Here is a 19,383-nt window from a genome sequence, read left to right as displayed (position 1 = left end):
AGCGATTATTCAATTGACAATGTGTACGGTATGCCTCTCGCGAACAAAAAAATTTCCGGTCTGATTGAGGAAATAACGGTGCGATAATGACCGAATTCGTTAGTCAGAGCGAAGATATACGTGGTGAGGATGGACGACAAGAAAGAAAAAGATGAAAGGTGTAATAAAGAGTAACATCGTAATGTTAATGATAACATTTGACGATTACATGCGGTGTTTGAAGAGATTCAAATGACTCGCAGTCAATCGTGTATATGATCTAAACGAGATGTACAAGATATCCGAATCGAAAATCGCTATGAGTCCATACGATGACAAACGATACATCGTACCAGACTCGACGGAGACCGTGGGGACATTAGCGGATACTTTGTAATATATATATATATATATATACATGTGTGTATCAACATATTATATTACTATTATGTTTTTTATATTTTTTGTATTTTCATACAGTATATATGTATTACTATTATGTTTTATTATATATGTATTTATTATATATATGTATTTATTATATATGTATTATTATTATGTAGTACCATTTATTATGTATTATTTTTCATATCGTATATTTATATACGTACTTTATATCTGTATACTCCAAAACGAAGATGAATAGGAAATAATAAAAATATACGTTTATATACTTATATGTTATATTTTACATCTATATAAATATTTTACATCTATATAAATAAAAATTTTATCAAATAACATTGTTTTGTGTATCCATGAATTGCGATCAATCGAATCCCAGCCACTTGACATACATCTTGTCTCCCTTCCTACGCTGCCTTTTCTCCACAAGATACACGTCCGGATGAGTGACGCAACTCAATGCTTATAGAACGCTTGAACGATGGATTTTCCGCGACAATTCTCGAGTAAATATTGTAGGTAACGGGATTAGTACGTTGCACCTTAACGATCGTAAACATCTCAGTGGTTCAATTTGGCGTGTAACCCTTCTCAAAAATCTTGTATTTGCTCACGCTCGAATCGCTACTTTGAATTTTACAGGATCCGTGATCTTTATCGCGCTGTACACTGTGTCCAAAAGTCTTTCGGTGATCGCGGGAGTTACGTCGGCGGGTTGCAAGCATGGTGCGATGTTTGCACGCGTTGTAATCTGACACGAAACGCGGCAGCTCGATTGTAATTGCCATTGAGCGTAAACATCTTCCACATATCGTTCTTAAGCGTGTGACTGAACCGCTCGACTATTGATGCTTTCAAAGTCGAATACGTAGAATAGTGATTAACATTGTGTTTTTTCAAGATTTTCTGCATATCAGCGTTGTAAAACTCTTTCCCCATATCCGTTTGTAAATTTTTCGGATATCTTCCACTCGCTCGAATTAGCATTAGCCGTCTCGCTTCCACCCTTGCTCTTGAGCGGCCCATATGTACTTGCTCAACACATCGGTGACGGTGAGTATGCAGTGGTGGCCTCTGTTGAAGCTCGAATACAGGCGCATCTCGACGATATCAGCCTGCCACAGATCGTCGTATTCCCGGACTATGACGCGCTTTTTTGGAAAATTTCTTCTCGCCAGAGCATGCAATTCCTCGACGAGTCGATGTTTCTCAGAGTTAATTTTTTCTCTGTTTTTCTCAGATTTTTTTTTTCATGATTCGACGCCAATGTTCATGCGACTGGATTTTTAAATATTTTCTATATTGCTCACAGTGAATTTCATCACGACCAGTAGCTACTTCGAGATGACTCCAAAAGTACTCAGAAAAAAGATGGTTTATCTCGATTGGTACACCGCTTATCCACCCTCCCCTCCCTCTCTCCAGGGCAAATTCCAGGGGCATCACCATTATTACAAACAATTCCGAATTTCTGTGACGGCATGAATCGTAACTAGGAACTTAGCCGGATTAATGAACTGTACCAAACATTTTATTATTTCAATGTCTTTGGTACAATCCGTTACCGTCGTCACCGCGAACAGATGCCTTGAACGCAAAGAAATTGGATAAGATTAGTGGTCATAATAGCGAACTTTGGATAGTTCTAGCACTCAGAAAACCTCTCCTATAAAATTGAGCTTATGAAATTTTTGATTCTCTTTTGTCTATACCTTAAAATTTTAGGCATATCTCAAAGTTGTTCGTCCGGAGCCCAAATTTCTCTGTAAAATTGGGCATCCTTTAACAACTAAATTAATTCTGCATGTTAAACTTAAAATATAAGTTTCTTATAATAGAAACAGCCTAAAACATATTTGAATTTGCCGCGCTTTTGATCGATGGGGCTTAACATCAAAGATACATGTACCCCTCTTTCTGTTATATGGGATAACTATCAGTCTGAAGTTGCTAGCAGTCCATTATATAGTCCATTATATAGGTCAAAGGAGGATTCAGTCGAGAACTCTGCGTTGACGATGGCGACACAAAAGACGGCTTGACGAAATCGGTAACCATACAAGCACGAGCCCATATATATGTGTTCTCGACACACCGAAAACAAGCACTTGTTGCTCGTGCAGAGTCATTCAATGTTGGTAATCATACGATAATTATCACCCTGCTGCAAATTCTTATAGGAAATTTTCCTATGGATTTGTCTAATGGGTACTCGTGATAAATTCGACTGATCCCCATGAGAGGAGGCTCCTCCCATCTTGTTGTAAACTCCCATGGATTTTTTCCTGTAGAGGACTGTAAGATTCTAACTGTGTTCCAAAATTTACTGCCAGTACTGAAAATCTATAGTTTTCGTTATGTGCACTATAGATTTTCAATACTGACAGTAAATTTTGGAACACGACCTCTGTAGGAGCTTGTATAAACAAAATATGAGAAATAGAGAAAACAATAGAGAAAAATATCGGGGCATTCCTCGTTTTGAACTTAGGGCTCTCCTCCGAGTTGATAGACTTCCGTCCTGCTACTGAGCCACACAGCCCTGACGCTGATAGCACTCTGTTGTGCCTATTTCCTCTAAATTTCTTACAATAGGTACCTGTAAGATTTACACAGCATGTATATATAAGATAACATGGGAAATTTTTCTATAAAGGTTTTTACATAGGAATTTATGGCATCCAATCCATGAAAAGAGGCTCCTATAAGATCGCATAAAAGAATGATGTGCATGTTGATACAATCCTAAATGATATACAGGATGTCCCGTATTTGAGATTATTTTTGTGCAGATAAAGTAAACTGAAGTCGAAAAATCCTGTATTATTTTATAATTTTCACAATAGTTAATTTATAAAAATTATCGAATAAGCGGGTAAAATCGACGCATAAGACAACTTTAAGATATTTTTCAGAGTTCTTTATGACATATTTTAAAGAACTCTTAAAGATACCTTAAGGTTATAAAGATGCAATATTAACAATATCAGGCTGCTCTTAGCTAATGAAGTAGACTGCAAAGTTTACGAACCGTTGGTATTCCAAGAATTTGGACACGGAGAAAACGCATAATCTTTATACAGAAAGCCCCCTGTGGAAACCTCAAGAATAATACCTTAAAGTTGTCTAATGCATCGATTTTAGACATTCTGTTTATTGGATAATTGCAATAACTGCAAAATGATAGAAGACTTTCCGATTCAGTTTAATCCGCTCTGTCTGCCTACAAAAATAATTCCAAATATTTTAAGATATCCTATATTTTAAGATATCCCAAAATAGATATCACAAATATTCTGAGAACCCTCCCTTGTATAGTCCCTATAATTTATTAGAGTGTGTACACAAAACGCTATAATAGTAGCCGACTGATGTAATTCCACGTAAAAACCTAAAATAATTTTTCCATAACTCTAAAAACTGAAAATCACATGTAATAAACAAGATGTGTTTAGTGACTCAAAAAAGTCATGAATATATATTTTCTTTATGGCAGTCAGGATTTTTTATCTAACGTGGAACGTACCTCATTTATTAATTATTATCGTGACTTCCAATTTATAGAAGTTACGAATTAATCTCTCAAGTTGATATAGATATCATAGGAATGTAGAAGAGATGCCTCAGAACTAAATACCTATACGATACTACACTTTGACGTATAGGAACATGTAGGTGCATATAGAACAGAGGAGATATGCATACGTGTCCTATAGGCATTTCCACTCTCCATGGGACAGCTCTTCTTTGTCTTACATATGCCTACATGTTATTATATGTCTAATTGGTATCCTATAGACTTTTTAGTTCTCATGGGGCATCTGTTCCATTCCTATTAGTACCTCTATTATCCTATTTGCATTCCTACGTATACCTATGCATGCTACGCAAATCTTATAGGTAATTACACAAACTCCTACAGAATCTTATTGTCCTCTGTAGGAACCCATAAAAGAACCCATGGGAATTTGCAGCAGGGCGTACACGTACAATAATTTCACTTAAGATACGAAAATATGATAATTTTTGTATTTCTGATTTGTTACTTTCCTCTTAATTTTTTATTTTATATACATATTACCAACAGAGTAAGCAGTATGTAGTTAAATTGAAACTAGACTGTAATATAATTCTCATAGAATTCAATACATTACAATACATATCGAATGTCAATAACTTATCACAGGCCAGATATGTTAGTCAACTTCACGCGTATTGTGCGACACTAGTCGACTTTATATTTCTTAAATCTACTAATCTAGGTTTCTTAATCTAAGTTTTCAGCACTGCAACAGCGGTAACGGCATTGAGTGCATTCAGTCATCGCTCATTGAGCGCTCAGTGAGTTATTGTATCTGTTTGGTCTATATTTTTAGTTCTAACGGAATATGCCAATCAGATGTATTAGCTCACTGAGCGCTCAATGAGTGTTATAATATTGATAACTAAATGCACCCGCCATCCTCGCGACCGCGAGTTATGGACAATAAGTGATTGCTAAATGTTGCGCCTAAACTTTTTTGTAAATACTTTCTCATAACGCTCACACCTCACACCTAGTTTGTTTGCGAATAGTTAAAGAGAATCGACAGTACTAACCAATTCTTGGCTGTCTTTCCATATTAGCTACAGTTTAACATACTTTTTACAACATCAGTTCACAGTTCGGCGACAAATAATCTTATTTATTGATTATGATTTATTCGCTAAAGTAACAGGTTGTTGTGATGTGTTTCTGTGAAATGTACATTGATATTGATGATTGATGTACATGATACATTCTAACAATTATACGTTAATCATGATAACTGAGATAGCACAAAAACTGATGGTTTTTTTCTTTTATTTGCCGATATAAATTTCGATAATTAATTTCGTAGTTATTTTTCTTGATCTTTTATATAGAATGAATTCAGAATCAGAAGAAGACATTCAATCTCTATCCGATACACCACCAAAGCCAAAGACAAAACAAATCAAAAACATCATCAACAAAAATTTCGAAATGCTTGACTTTTGGATGATAATTTTAAAACATGGTTTTCCAAAGTTCCTGACGATTCAACAAAAGCAAAATATAAATTTTGCAAGATGACTTTTACAGCTGAATTGGCTGTAATAAAAAATCATTTGACATCTCAGAATCATAAGCGTAAATTTTTAGAGACTTTTAGAGAGAGAAATTTTTAGAGAGCCAAAAATACTTTTCTTTCCAAAAGTGAAAGAAGTATTGCAAAGGAATTAAAAAATTTGAATTAAAATTATGTGCTTTTCTGCTGAATATATTAGATGTACAACTTTGCTTCCGCCGTTTTTTTCCGAAATTCGAGGCTTTATTGTAAAAAACTGGTTATACATTTATGATTCAAAGTATTGTCCATCGCTGGCCACTACTTTCTCCCATCTTTCGGATAGCGTAAAAACTGGTCATCTTTTGAAGCTATCCACGAATCGATCCAATTTTTTACTTCTTCATAAGACTGGAAGTGCTGGTCAGACCGTGTGCCATTGATCGAAACAAGTGATAGTCAGAGGGAGCAACGTCTGGAGAATACGGCGGGTGGAGTAGGACTTCCCATTTCAACGTTTCCAAGTATGTCTTGACCACTTTCGCAACATGGGGTCGAGCATTGTCATGCTGCAAAATCACTTTATCGTGTCTCTCGTTGTATTGCAGCCGTTTGTCTTTCAATGCTCGGCTCAAACGCATCAATTGCGTTCGATACCCTGTGATTGTTGTTGACCCTGTGATTCGATCGCCTGTGATTGTTTCAGTCGGTTTTAACAGTTCATAATACACTACGCCGAGCTGGTCCCACCAAATACAGAGCATGACCTCGGAGCCGTGAATATTCGGTTTGGCCGTCGACGTAGAAGCATGGCCGGGAACTCTCCATGATTTTCTGCGCTTGGGATTATCGTAATGAACCCATTTTTCGTCCCCAGTCACAATACGATGCAGAAATCCCTTCCGTCTTTGCCTTTCAAGCAGCTGTTCACAAGCAAACAAACGCCGTTCAACATCTCTCGGCTTCAATTCGTACGGCACCCAATTTCCTTGCTTCTGAATCATTCCCATGGCTTTGAGGCGTTTTGAAATGGCTTGTTGTGTCACTCCCAATGATCGTGCCAATTCTTCTTGATTTTGACACGAGTCTTGCTCAAGTAATGTCTCCAATTCTGCATCTTCGAAAACTTTCTCTCTTCCACCGCTATGCCGGTCTTCGACGTCAAAATCACCGTTCTTGAAGCGTTGAAACCACTCACGACACGTTCTTTCACTAATAGCGGCCTCATCATAAGTATTTGAGAGCATTCGATGAGCCTCAGCCGCAGATTTCTTCATATTGAAGCAAAAAATTAAAATCTCCTCCCGCAAATGACGAGAATTTGGCTCGTAAACTGACATTTTCAATCGAGAATAACTTTATGATGCAGACACAAATCGAGTAATGTTTGGGGTTATGTTGACAGATGCCCAAGTTTATTGTATAACGTCTATGATCTATTTATTTCGACCACCACTTACCGCTAAAGCCATCTATAGGAAAACGGCGGAAGCAAAGTTGTACACCTAATATTATCAAGAATAACAATATTCTTGAATGGTATGATTGATACCACAAATCTACTTTCTCTGATAGGTATCTGAATTTCTTTTCTCAGCATCTTATTTCGCAAAAGAGGGGTACGATCGTAGGAATGGTTGAACCTTTTTGCTATCTCATCCTAAATATCATAAAAAGAACTTGACCTTTGTCATTGAGACACTTTTAAATAATAACTATCCGATTGATTTTATTTTTAACACAATTAATGATCGCTTAAAATCTTTATTGAGTAACAAAATCTTAAAGCAAAACACAAATGATACTTTCAATAAAGATATTGTTAAAAAGTCATGGTTTACGATTCCATTTGTTTCGGAGATATCATACAAATTCAAAGACATAATTAAAAATCTTGATGTTGACCTTGTATTTTTTAGTCTGAACAGCTTAATTCTTTTATTAAAACATAAAGATCTTTTACTTAATAAAACAAAAAAGAACATAATTTACAAGATATATTACAAGGATTGCGATGCAATTCTCCTGTGTCGGGCAGACAGGGAGAATTTTAAAAACGAGAATCTCAAAACATTGTAATGACATCCGAAGAAACACGAATAATCATTCTGTTATTACCGAACAGATTAGATCTAAACCATGATTTTGATTGGGAAGGCACAGAAATTGTTGATCAGGAGCGGTTTTTGTACAAACAATGTATCTCGGAAATGCTACATATTCAGTTCATAAAAAAACAGTCTTAATTTGCAATCTGATACCAAATTTTACATCTCAATTCTCAATAATTTACATTGTTTAAACTACGCGCCATTTTTGTTTTTATTATTTTTAAGTAACATATGTTGGTAATACCGTCCGTTTTACTTATTAGTTTGTATACTGTGTAGTATCTTTGACTCATTTGAATATTGATCAAATTGATCATCATTGTATCATACATTGACCGTCACAATATTCGGAACGATTGTAGTGAATTTATATCGCTGAATAATTTACGGATGCTTTGCCTTTCGATTTTGATTGATTTTTGATGTTCACATTTCATGGCATATGGATGAATGCATTAATTTTTCTTTAAAAATAATTGTAACATTTTTTATATCTGCACAGATTTTTATCTGTTAATCATTGCCACTGGAATTGTTAACCATTGTCAATAGAATAAGGAGATTGAGTTGCTATTCTATCATCTCACCATAAAGAAATGAAAATTTTACAATACGTTCAGATATACTGGTGGCCCGGAAGCAGGCTGAAACATTTATGCGTAACTAATTATACTATAGTTTTTCGACAATAAACGATTTTTATTTTCGCACTAACAACCGCGCAAAAAACTCTCATTGGCCCTTGTTTGTTTTTATTTGTATTATTCAATTAATCGATGATGTATTAAAGGAACTATTACATATTTTTCAAAATTAGAATTAGAAATTAGTAATTTTAAACACTTTGTTTGTATCCCTTTTAGCTGAAATAGTAAGTTCAGAAGCAAAAGGATTATCGATTACAAATATGTTTAGATTTTGAGAATCACAAAATTCTAAAAAAAAAGACTGAATATTAATAATTCTCGTATCACAAAGATATATATAATTTTCATACATCATATCGTAACAGTTATAATAAGAATCGTAATGAAGCTATTCGTATTTAAACGGCCTTTTCCTGCCATAGTAATTCCTCTTGCCAACATGTGTGTGCGCTTTTTATATTTTAATTTGTAAACATCTTGCGTAGTTACCGGTAATATATTTCAATTTATTTATTAACATTGAAAATGGCCCGATAGAGATCGAAACGTCTGTAAAATTTAGATTGTTGATAAAAATAGTTTTACTCATAATAACTTGGTTCATAGCTATTTATTTAATTATTTGAACTGTTATTCTTTGAATTAAAAAAATTTTCTTGTTTAAATTGACGCGTTCCTATTCATCGATTATTCTGCTTATATTGTCCTGCTTATTTTATACAGAAATAAAACCGAATTTCCATTATTAAATACTACAATTACTGTGCCTGTAGTCGGCACAATGACCAGTAACAAAGTTAACCAGAAATCATTGCGTAGAAAAACAAGAATAGAATTATAGAACGAACTAAGAGAAAAGAAACAGAAAAGAAATAGAAAAGGTTAATGAAATAAACTCTACGGAAATAAAACCGCAAATATATGCGCCTAAGAAGAATATGAAAAAACCATTAGCTATTTCATTAATTCTTCAGTCTGGTAATTTATATATAATACGTTTCCATACATTTTCATTATGCTACTATTTATTAAAATAATAACGTATATACATTGTATATATATATATATATATATATATATATATATATGTATGTATATATACATACAATATATATATAAAGTTTGTTCGCGTTGCATGTTTCAACATCCGGTAAAAAAATTTTTCATACATTAATATATATAACAGAAATAACAATAGTAATGCGATAACATAGCAAATAATTAAAGGGATAATTTTCACATTATTCGTTTTAGATTTATACATATTTATACATGAAAAATTTTTTACCAGGCATGCTCCTATTTATTCATACCCTCTCCTGCTATCATAGGAACAGGTGAGAGTATACGACACGTATTTATTATAGTATATTATATTGGGAGTACAAATAAGTTTCCGCCGTTTTTAATAAAAAATTAAGCATTTATTGTGAAAGAATGATACATAATGTTTTATTCAAAGTAATGGCCATCACTACTTTTTTCCATCTTTCTGGTAGCATTCTGTGGATACCGCGTCGGAAGAATGCTTCATCGTTTAAGGCTATTCAATCATACAATTTTTGATATCTTCATATGATGTGTAGTGCTGCTCAGACAGGCCATGCGTCATCAATCGGAACAAGTGACAGTCGGAAGGAGCAATGTCTGGAGAATACAGCAGGTGGGGTAGAACTTCCCATTTGAGTGTTTCTAAGTAGATTTTGACCGGCGCCGCTACATGTGGTCGAGCATTATCATGCAGGAGAATAATTTTGTCATGCCTGGAGTAATAGTGGGCACGTTTTTCCTTGAGTGCTCAACTCAATCTCATCAATTATGTTCGATAGAGAGCCCCAGTAATGGTCTCGTTCAGTTTGAGCAACTCATAATACACGACACCAAGCTGATCCCACCAAATACACAACATGAGTTTTTTTCCATGAATATTCGGCTTGTCGATGTTGAAGCCAAGTGGTCCCCATGATTTCCTCTTCTTTGGGTTATCGTAGTGGATCCATTTTTCATCACCAGTGACTATACGATGCAAAAAACCCTTTCGTTTATGCCTGGCAAGCAGCATTTCACATGTGAAAAATCGACGTTCAACGTTTCTCGGCTTCAGTTCACATGGAATCCAATTCCCTTGCTTTTGAATCATTCCCAATGATTTCAAACGATATGAAATTGTTTGTTGAGTCACTCCTAATGTAAGTGCAAGTTCTTTTTGCGTTTGGCACGAATCTTCATCCAATAATGCTTTCAATTCCGTCTTCGTACACTTTCGGCCTTCCGCTACGTTCTTCGACGTCAAATTCACCATTCTTAAACTTTTGAAACCACTCATGACAACTTCTCTCACTTAAGGCAGCATCATCATACGCTTCTACAAGCAATCTATGAGCCTCAGCTGCAGATTTCTTCAAATTAAAGAAGTAAATCAAAAGTTCCCGCAAATGATGCTTATTCGGCTCAAAACTCGACATTTTCGTACAAAAAAAAATATATGATACAAAATCGCTAATATTTCAAGATTATGGTGTTGCCGGATGTCTTACAATATGTCGTTTTACATCAAACAATTTTAACTATAATTTATTAGTGGCGCCGTCTTTTATAAACCGCGGAAACTTATTTGTACTCCCAATAGTATTTATTATTTATGATTTTCAAAAAATATATCTAAAAAACTGAAAATCTTCCATAGATACGCGACGTTCTAGAAATTCAGTCCTAATCCTGAATTCTAGTCCAAAAATGAGTGCTAATTGGAAAAATTCATTTTTAAATAAAGAAAACTTAAATGTTCAACAACAAATTGATAAAGATTTTACTAGCTAGAAATTAAATTGGACAGAATTGGTAATAGAGAAATTATTTTTAATAACTATATTTTTAATATTTATTTGCATAATTTATAGAGTTGCGAAACTACACCAGAAGAAATTTTCGACAACATGAGAACAACTTCATCTTCTTTAGAAAATACGGGAGATCATCCACCTGCATTATGTTCATAACATTCTTATCCAGGAGCAACACAAATTACTCAAACTATGTGTATCGTTCCTTAAGTCTGGTAAATCTTTATGAGTAAATCTTTTTGACGTCTGAAAAATATCTTCAAACTCTTCCAGGTCAAATCATTTCAATCAGAATTGACGCGTTGTTTACATTTGGTAGTTGTCTAAAGCGAGCGAGAAATTAAGTAGTTTCCGTGTATAAAAAACGAATTTCATGCAAAATTAAGTGGATGAGGAATAAAGTGGATTAATAGATGAGGAATGAAGTGGATTAAAGTGAAGGAATTAATTCGAAGTTTTTGTACGCGGCAACTGCGAAATTTTTCACTCGCTTAAAATGATTAATTTAAAATACCAAACGTGAACAACGCATCAATTCTGGCTAACATTTGGCCTAGAAGGGTTTTATAGAGTTTTTAGTTATCACGTCATCAAATGGATTGTTACACCATTTTATAAAGATTTACTAGACTTATCGAACGATCCTATTTTAACAATCAATAATACTATACTATCATCTGCTATAACTGTACAAGTTAAAATAATATACTAATGAAGTATTAAGAAAATGACAAACAAAATATACCTCTTTATGTAATGTAAAAATGATTTTAGGCAGGAAATTATTTAGGAATACAAACCGTCTTGCACAGAACATACAATCATCTCCCATACAGCACAGAAAAATTACAGAATGATTTCACTGAAACATTGTAATATTGCATAGTGGTTGCGAAACGTTGCTGAATCATTGCTCCAACAATGTTAAGATGTCCGCTTTTTGTAATACGCAACGAAACATTCCAGCAGTAATGTATTTGTTTTTTTAAATTTTTTACGAAAATTCTAAAATGAAACTATTTTCTGTACATATATCTCACTAACTTCAATTTTCTTATAAATCGTATTTCTAGTGATATGTGCTTTTCAAAAGCAATTTTTTATGATAAAAAATCATAAAATATTTCACTAAATGTATTAATTCTGAATGATAAATTTATTTCCAAGGATACAGCATGTATGTGTGTATTCCGAGCAAATATTATCAATCACAAATATTATCCACATTAATATAATAATATAGTCGTTTGATAAGTTAATCATGAATTAAGTTAATTAAGTTAATAAATTAAGTTGCAGTGATTCTTTTCAATTCGAAGTCACTCTGAGTCAATTGAAATCGATTAAAAAATGACGGTATGAAATTTATTTATAAAGGTCGGGCTAGTTTATTCCTGGATGCATATTAGGCATAAATATGTACATCATCGATCACGTAATTAATATTTCGATAAATCATTTTCAGCAGCTTAATTGCTTATCGTCTTATCCGATAATGATGCGTTGATTGTATCCAAATTTGATATTATATAATCTTTTGATTTCATATTCAAAATAAATATAAAATTTAACTAATGGCCATCAAATAATAGATAAATTAATAAATTTTTTTATTTGAAATATAAAAATGGATTATATTAATGATTATAAAAATAACGAAATTGTTAAGTTAAAAGACTATACTACATAAATATTATAAAAAATTATATTTTTATGTTATTATAATAATAATTAAATATTAATATAGTAATAATTAATTATATAGTAATAATTAAAGAATTACAGTTTTGTAATGTTTCTGGAATATTATATGCATATTACTGATACATTGCAGGCATTGTTAATTTACATTTCTGTAATATCTCTGCAATGTTGCAATATGCAAAAAAGTAAAATACAAATGGTATTGTCTCTTGTTATTTATTTAACTCTAATAATATCATTCGTATAAAAGATTTGATATCAACAAAATTGGTCCCAAATTAAATTCCATGTAATTCCGGATACAAAATTATATAAATAATATTAACTTTAATGATATTTTATTCCTTTAAAAAATTTGATATCAAGAATTAACGCAAAGTTAACTCCTATTTCTTTATACCAAATTAAATAAATATCGAATATTAATGATATGTATCATTTGTATAAAAGAGTTAATATCAATAATTGTAGCGCCAAGTTACATTCTACTATCAAAATCAAAAGTAAAACAAGTGATACTATCTTTATTATTATTTACTTAATCTAAATGGTACTATTTTTAATTTTTATGAAATGAAACCTAGTATACGTATATCTTATTGAAGGATCTTTCTATTCCAATCCAAAATAGTTTAAATTCTCTTAAATGAAATTATTATATCACAATTCATTCAAAGACATTTTCTCTTCCACTAAAGTACTCTTCAAGTAAAGTAGTGGTTATTTAATTCTCCTTCAAAATATTACGTGTATTACAAAACATTATCACAAAATTGCGTTACCTTTGCTCAATTTAAGTATTATCACAAAAAAATTAAATAGTTAATCATATAAAACGAAAAAATTTAATTTAAATACAATAGAAAAATTTTTCATGTAAAAACACTTGACGCTGCTAAATCTCGATGTAATAATATGGTAGTAAACTATGAATGTTTAGAAAAATTAGACAAATAAAAATGTAATATTTAGAAAAATAACAAAAATAAAAAGCATATTGGTAAGAAAAATTAGAATCATATTAAAAAATATGAATATTTAGAAAAATAAGAAAAATAAAAAGCATTTCCAATTTAGAGAATTTCCCAATGTTATTCAGCATGAGTATATAGTTTGTATTAAGTTATAGAGTCATGTAAATTATGATGAACGTTGTGAATGCTATTAAGTTTAAGTCTAAAATAAATAAATTTAGATTTGTAAGATATACGTTATGAAAGAGAAATAAATAATAGTAAACTTTATTCTTATTCAGTGTGAAGTTCAGATTAAATTTACTATTACTTTAAATTATTTACTTCATCTAGCAGCGCCAAGTGTTTTTACATGAAAAATTTTTCTATTTAAATTAAATTTTTTCGTTTTATACGGTTACTCTTTAATTTTTTGTGATAATACTTAAATTGAACAATGTAACGCAATTTTGGTAATGTTTTGTAATATTTTGTAATATTTTGAAGGAGAATTAAATAATCACTACTTTAGTTGAAAAAGAAAATGTCTTTGAATGAATTGTGATATAACAATTTCATTTAAGAGAATTTAAACCATTTGGATTGGAATAGGAAGATCCTTCAATAAGAGATACGTATACTTAGATTTCATTTCATAAAAATTAAAGATAACAACCATTTGGATTAAGTAAATAATAATAAAGATAGTATCACTTGGGTTTTGATTTTGATAGTAAAACTTGGCGCCACAGTTATTGATATCAATTCTTTTTTATACAAATAATACATATCATTAGATTAATATTCATTATTTATTTATTTTGGCATAGTATAAAAAAATGGGATTTAATGGGATTTGCGCTAGTTCTTGATTTCAAATCTTTTAAAGGAATGGTACATATTATTTAAGTTAATATTATTTATATAATTTGGTATTCGAATTACATTTGGAATTTAATTTGGCGCCAATTTTGTTGATATCAAATCTTTTATACGAATGATACATCATTAGAGTTAAATAAATAACAAGAGGCAATACCATTTGTGTTTTACTTTTTAATTTGATAGAATTTAACTTGATTAATTAAGATTATAATATCTGGGTTTAAATTTTTCATTTGATACATTAATTTTTTTCGAAGAGTAATAATTTTTGACAGAGAATTAAAGTTGAATTATTTAAATTGAATTAAGAAGATCTTCAATAAGAATATCTTTGAAGAAAAATTAAAACTATTATTAATTAGGTTGGATACTTAGTATTACATACAAAAAGCTAGTTTCATAATAACGTTATCAATAATGTTGTCGATTAGCAGAGTTGGATAAGTTAAGTGTTTTTTTTAACTAAATAATGTTAAAGTTAATGGCTTTACAAAATTAATAAAGTGAAAAGTTGAAGGAATAAAAAAATTAACTTAACGTAAGTTAAGTCAATATTGCATTAACTTAAATTAAAAAAAAGTTAATTTTGAAAAAAATTATTTTTTAGATCAAAATGTCCTAATTTTTCTTAAAATGAGATTACACATTATTAATATACGACATTAAATAACTATTAAATAAATTAAATTTTAATTTTTTTATTCACATATGATATAATTTAATAAGCATAGATTATGGCTGCGTTGGACGCTGATGTGCTTAAAGCGCATATGCGTTAATGGCTTCGACACACCAGCGCGATTTGCGACTTGCAGATAGCCAGATAGATTTTTAGATTTTTATTTTTTAACAAGTCTTAAGTCATAAGAAATTGATTACAATTGAATGCGAGGAGAATATTTGACTGTAATTGGTCAATTTCTTTTGACTTAAGGCTTAAAACACCTATTATAAATCTGGACAAAGACTTAAGGCATAACCGCAAAAACCAATCAGAGGATTGTATTAGCATAAGAAATTATATATTAGCTTAAAAAATTATTTAAGATGATCTTAAAATATGAACAGATTACGAATATACGTTCTTAATCTTACTATATCATATTATTTTTCTAAGATATTTAAAACAGATAAAAAAATTTTTAACTTAAAAAAAAGTTAAAAAGTTAACATTTAAAAGTAACTAAGTTAAGTTAAAAATTATTAATTTTTTAACTTTTTTTTTAACTTTTAATGTTTTAATTAGTTACTATTCAACCCTTCGATTAGTCATTTATCTGACATTAATAAGTGACGTTGTAAATGACGTTGATAATGACGTTGTAAATACGTCATGAATAAATGACTTCATTAATTGGTAAAAAAGATAACGTCATTATTACGTCATTATTACGTCTTAAATAGATCACATGACGTCAATAATTCAAAATGACTATTGGGGTCAAAATGAGTACAGTTTATTATCTGAGGCGTCATTCATCGTTTCTGATGTCACGATTTCAACATGGCCGTAGCGATTACTCAGGAGCCTTAAGGAGAATATTAATTAGTTCAGTGATCCAATTATGCAGTACTTGTATTTCATGTGAAATGAGTTTTAAAATTTTAATGTATACAATATATGTTTTATATATTTTATACATAGGAAATGTAAGAAATCTCTCGCAGTGTTAAATTTCCCAATTCTGCTTGCTTTCAATCCATTTTTGCAGAATTACATTTTATAAAAGATATTAAAAGGATGTTTTTTTTCATATAAGTATATAAGTCATTTATTATTAAGAGACTTTGTTTACATATAATATACACACATGATAACATCATAGTTAGGAACACAATTTCAGTACAATTACATATTTTAATTAAATAATAAAGTGTTTAAATTACATAATTTGGAAAACAATGTCATTTTTATCATATAACATTAAGTTAAAAAAGATCATGATAGCTGGTTTTGTTTTTTTTTCTAATATGTCCTGGAATGCAACTTGATTATATAAATTATACATAAACTGAAGGATTCATATTCACAATATCTTTACAAATTAGCGCAAAAAATATATACAGATATATGAACATAGCAGCATTACATATTACACAGGCCAGAGTTATTAAATATCTTTATGTGATTATTTCTTAAAGAACAAATGCAAACAAGATGAAACCTAGTGATTTTCTGAGATTGTGATATCGTATATTTACTTGTATACATCATACACAGATGAAATGTTCATTAAATATTATTTACATATTGAAAGAATCTTCGTATCTTGTAATAGAACATAATAATACGTATCTTTTTACCATAGATCTTATATATATGGATACATCTTATAGCTATAATTAGAGGACCAAATTGATAGAACAAGAAAATATATCTTCTATCTTTTTATGAAAATATACTACGCAAATTCGAGCATAATATCATATAAATATGTATAAATTTAAATCATGTTTTATTGTTACATTTTAAATCATAATCGTTTATTAAGTACACACAAATAAAAGGAAATATTATCATTCTTCCTCCAATAAACACATAGCATCTTATCATTTTTGCAAGACTTCGTAAATTATAACCTATCGGTTAAAACGTCACCTCTTAATATATTTGAAATTGTTGATCATTTTTCATGTCATTTTGAGCATGCGCATTGTACATTTGGTATAACGAAGGATAGGATACAACGCATTTACTGTCTCTTTCTAACAAAAAAAGGGCATCCATGTACTCCAAGAGTGCGTTCTACTTTCGAATTATACATAAAGCGCATGCTATATTGTTTTATCTTTCTTTATTAATTGATAACAACAAAGACAAATGATGCATCATGTACGCACTCCAAAATTCATTGCCAGTACTGAAAACCTGAAATTTACGTTACATGCATTGTAGTTTTTCAGCATTGACAGTTAATTTTGGAACAGCCCATGTATATAAGATTTATGCTTTTTACTAATTAATTTTTTTTGTTTTGTAATCGTAATTAATTTCAATAATGATCACTTTCATCACTTCAAAAAAGAAATGATCATCATTAAAAATGCCTACTTGTAATAAAACATACTCACAATTTCCAAAATTAGGAAATTATGTGTATGTAAATTATGTGTTTATTGCGTGTATGTGTTTAATGCATTGACAAATTTATGTATCATATTTTCATTATAAAATACAAACATAAATAACTAAACTCGTTTGTTTAATTGTCATATTATTTTTATTCTGTTATAATTTTTAAATAAATGCATAAGAAAATGACTAGCTTCTCTTCACAATGCTTTGTGCCAAAATTTATAAATTAAATAGAAACTATGCGAAAATTTTTGAAAAACGCAATCTAAAATTTACTTTATAATTATTATTTATTATAAAATATATTAATTTCTTCTTCATAAAATGAAATTAATTTCTTTTAATATACATAAATTATAACAAATATAACATAAACAAATATAATTGATATAGCATTACGCGCAGAAATTAAAGCATCACTTTTCATGCCTTTGAAAAATGGGTAAACTTTAAATGAGTAACTTTTACAGAAATACACACATAATGAAACGTCAAAAAAGCATTTTGTAGCCTGAAATCTCTACTTTTCTGTACTTAAAATAATTGGTTCATTTTTACGGAAGGTTTGTTCGCGTCGCATGCTCCAACATACTCCAATATGCTCCTATCATAGCTCTTACTCACTCCAATGCACTCATTAGAATGAGTAGAAATTGAAGAATGGCAGGAGCATGTTGGAGCATGTTGGAGCATGTTGGAGCATGCGACGCAAACCTAGACGCTACGATTACAAATGATGATCTGTTAAATTTCAAAATTTTTTGTGAAAGTTTCATGCCGTAAATGAAAAGTTGGGCACAAATACTGTTTATAGCTTTCGAAAGCGTGAACTTTTATCTTTAATTTGTTTTTTTGTTGAACGTTATATGACTTTTTCTCTCGAGTTGATCAATATTGAAGTAAAAATGGTCCTTTTGACTGCTCATAAAAGAACGGAGTAACGTACAATATTCATTAAAAAGAAAAAAAAAAGTTCAATGTTTTTACTTTAAGATGCTCTTATCATTTTTTAGGCAGAAATGAGCTTTTTATGTTAAAAACTTAAGTAAAAGGTGAAATTGAATACTGAATACTGAATGCTCTGCTCTTCACCGATTTTGATCAAAATTGCAGCAATGTTAGAGGAGTCTACCAAGTGAACACCTGTAAAGCCATTCCTGCTAACTGGACTTTAGAAGCCGAGTACTGAACATTTAAAAATATACTAAAAATCTGGAAACAGTCTAACATCTCGGAAGATATGCATTTTTGAGAAAAATTAGCCCATTAGCGAGAATGGTTTTAAAGTGTTCACTTGGTAAGCTTTTCTAACATCGCTGCAAATATAATCAAAATCGGAAGAGCAGAACGTAGCCTCTCCTTGTTAAATCCGACTCGGCTTTCTGTTATTATATTTATGTTATTATATTCATTACTTTGTATTTAATCTTTAAATTTACTATTTTATTATATCTAGTCTACTTGTTATTTATTATTAAACAAAATATAATGATTGATATTATAAAAGATACAATATAATGTAATAAAGAAAAATTAATTCCTAAAGATTCCTAAAGATATCCTCAATGATACAAAATGTTTGGATACAACAAGGCAATAGAAATCAAGCACGGTAATCCTTGGCAAACCAATATGATTAACAAACTTTAATAATAATTAATCCGCCTACATGTTTCGGCTCACTTTTGAACCATCCTCAGAGACAGTATAA

The sequence above is a fragment of the Atta cephalotes genome (assembly GCF_000143395.1).
Source record: "Atta cephalotes unplaced genomic scaffold scaffold00042, whole genome shotgun sequence".
NCBI lineage: Eukaryota > Metazoa > Arthropoda > Insecta > Hymenoptera > Formicidae > Atta > Atta cephalotes.
Note: the sequence above shows the minus strand (reverse complement) of the source record.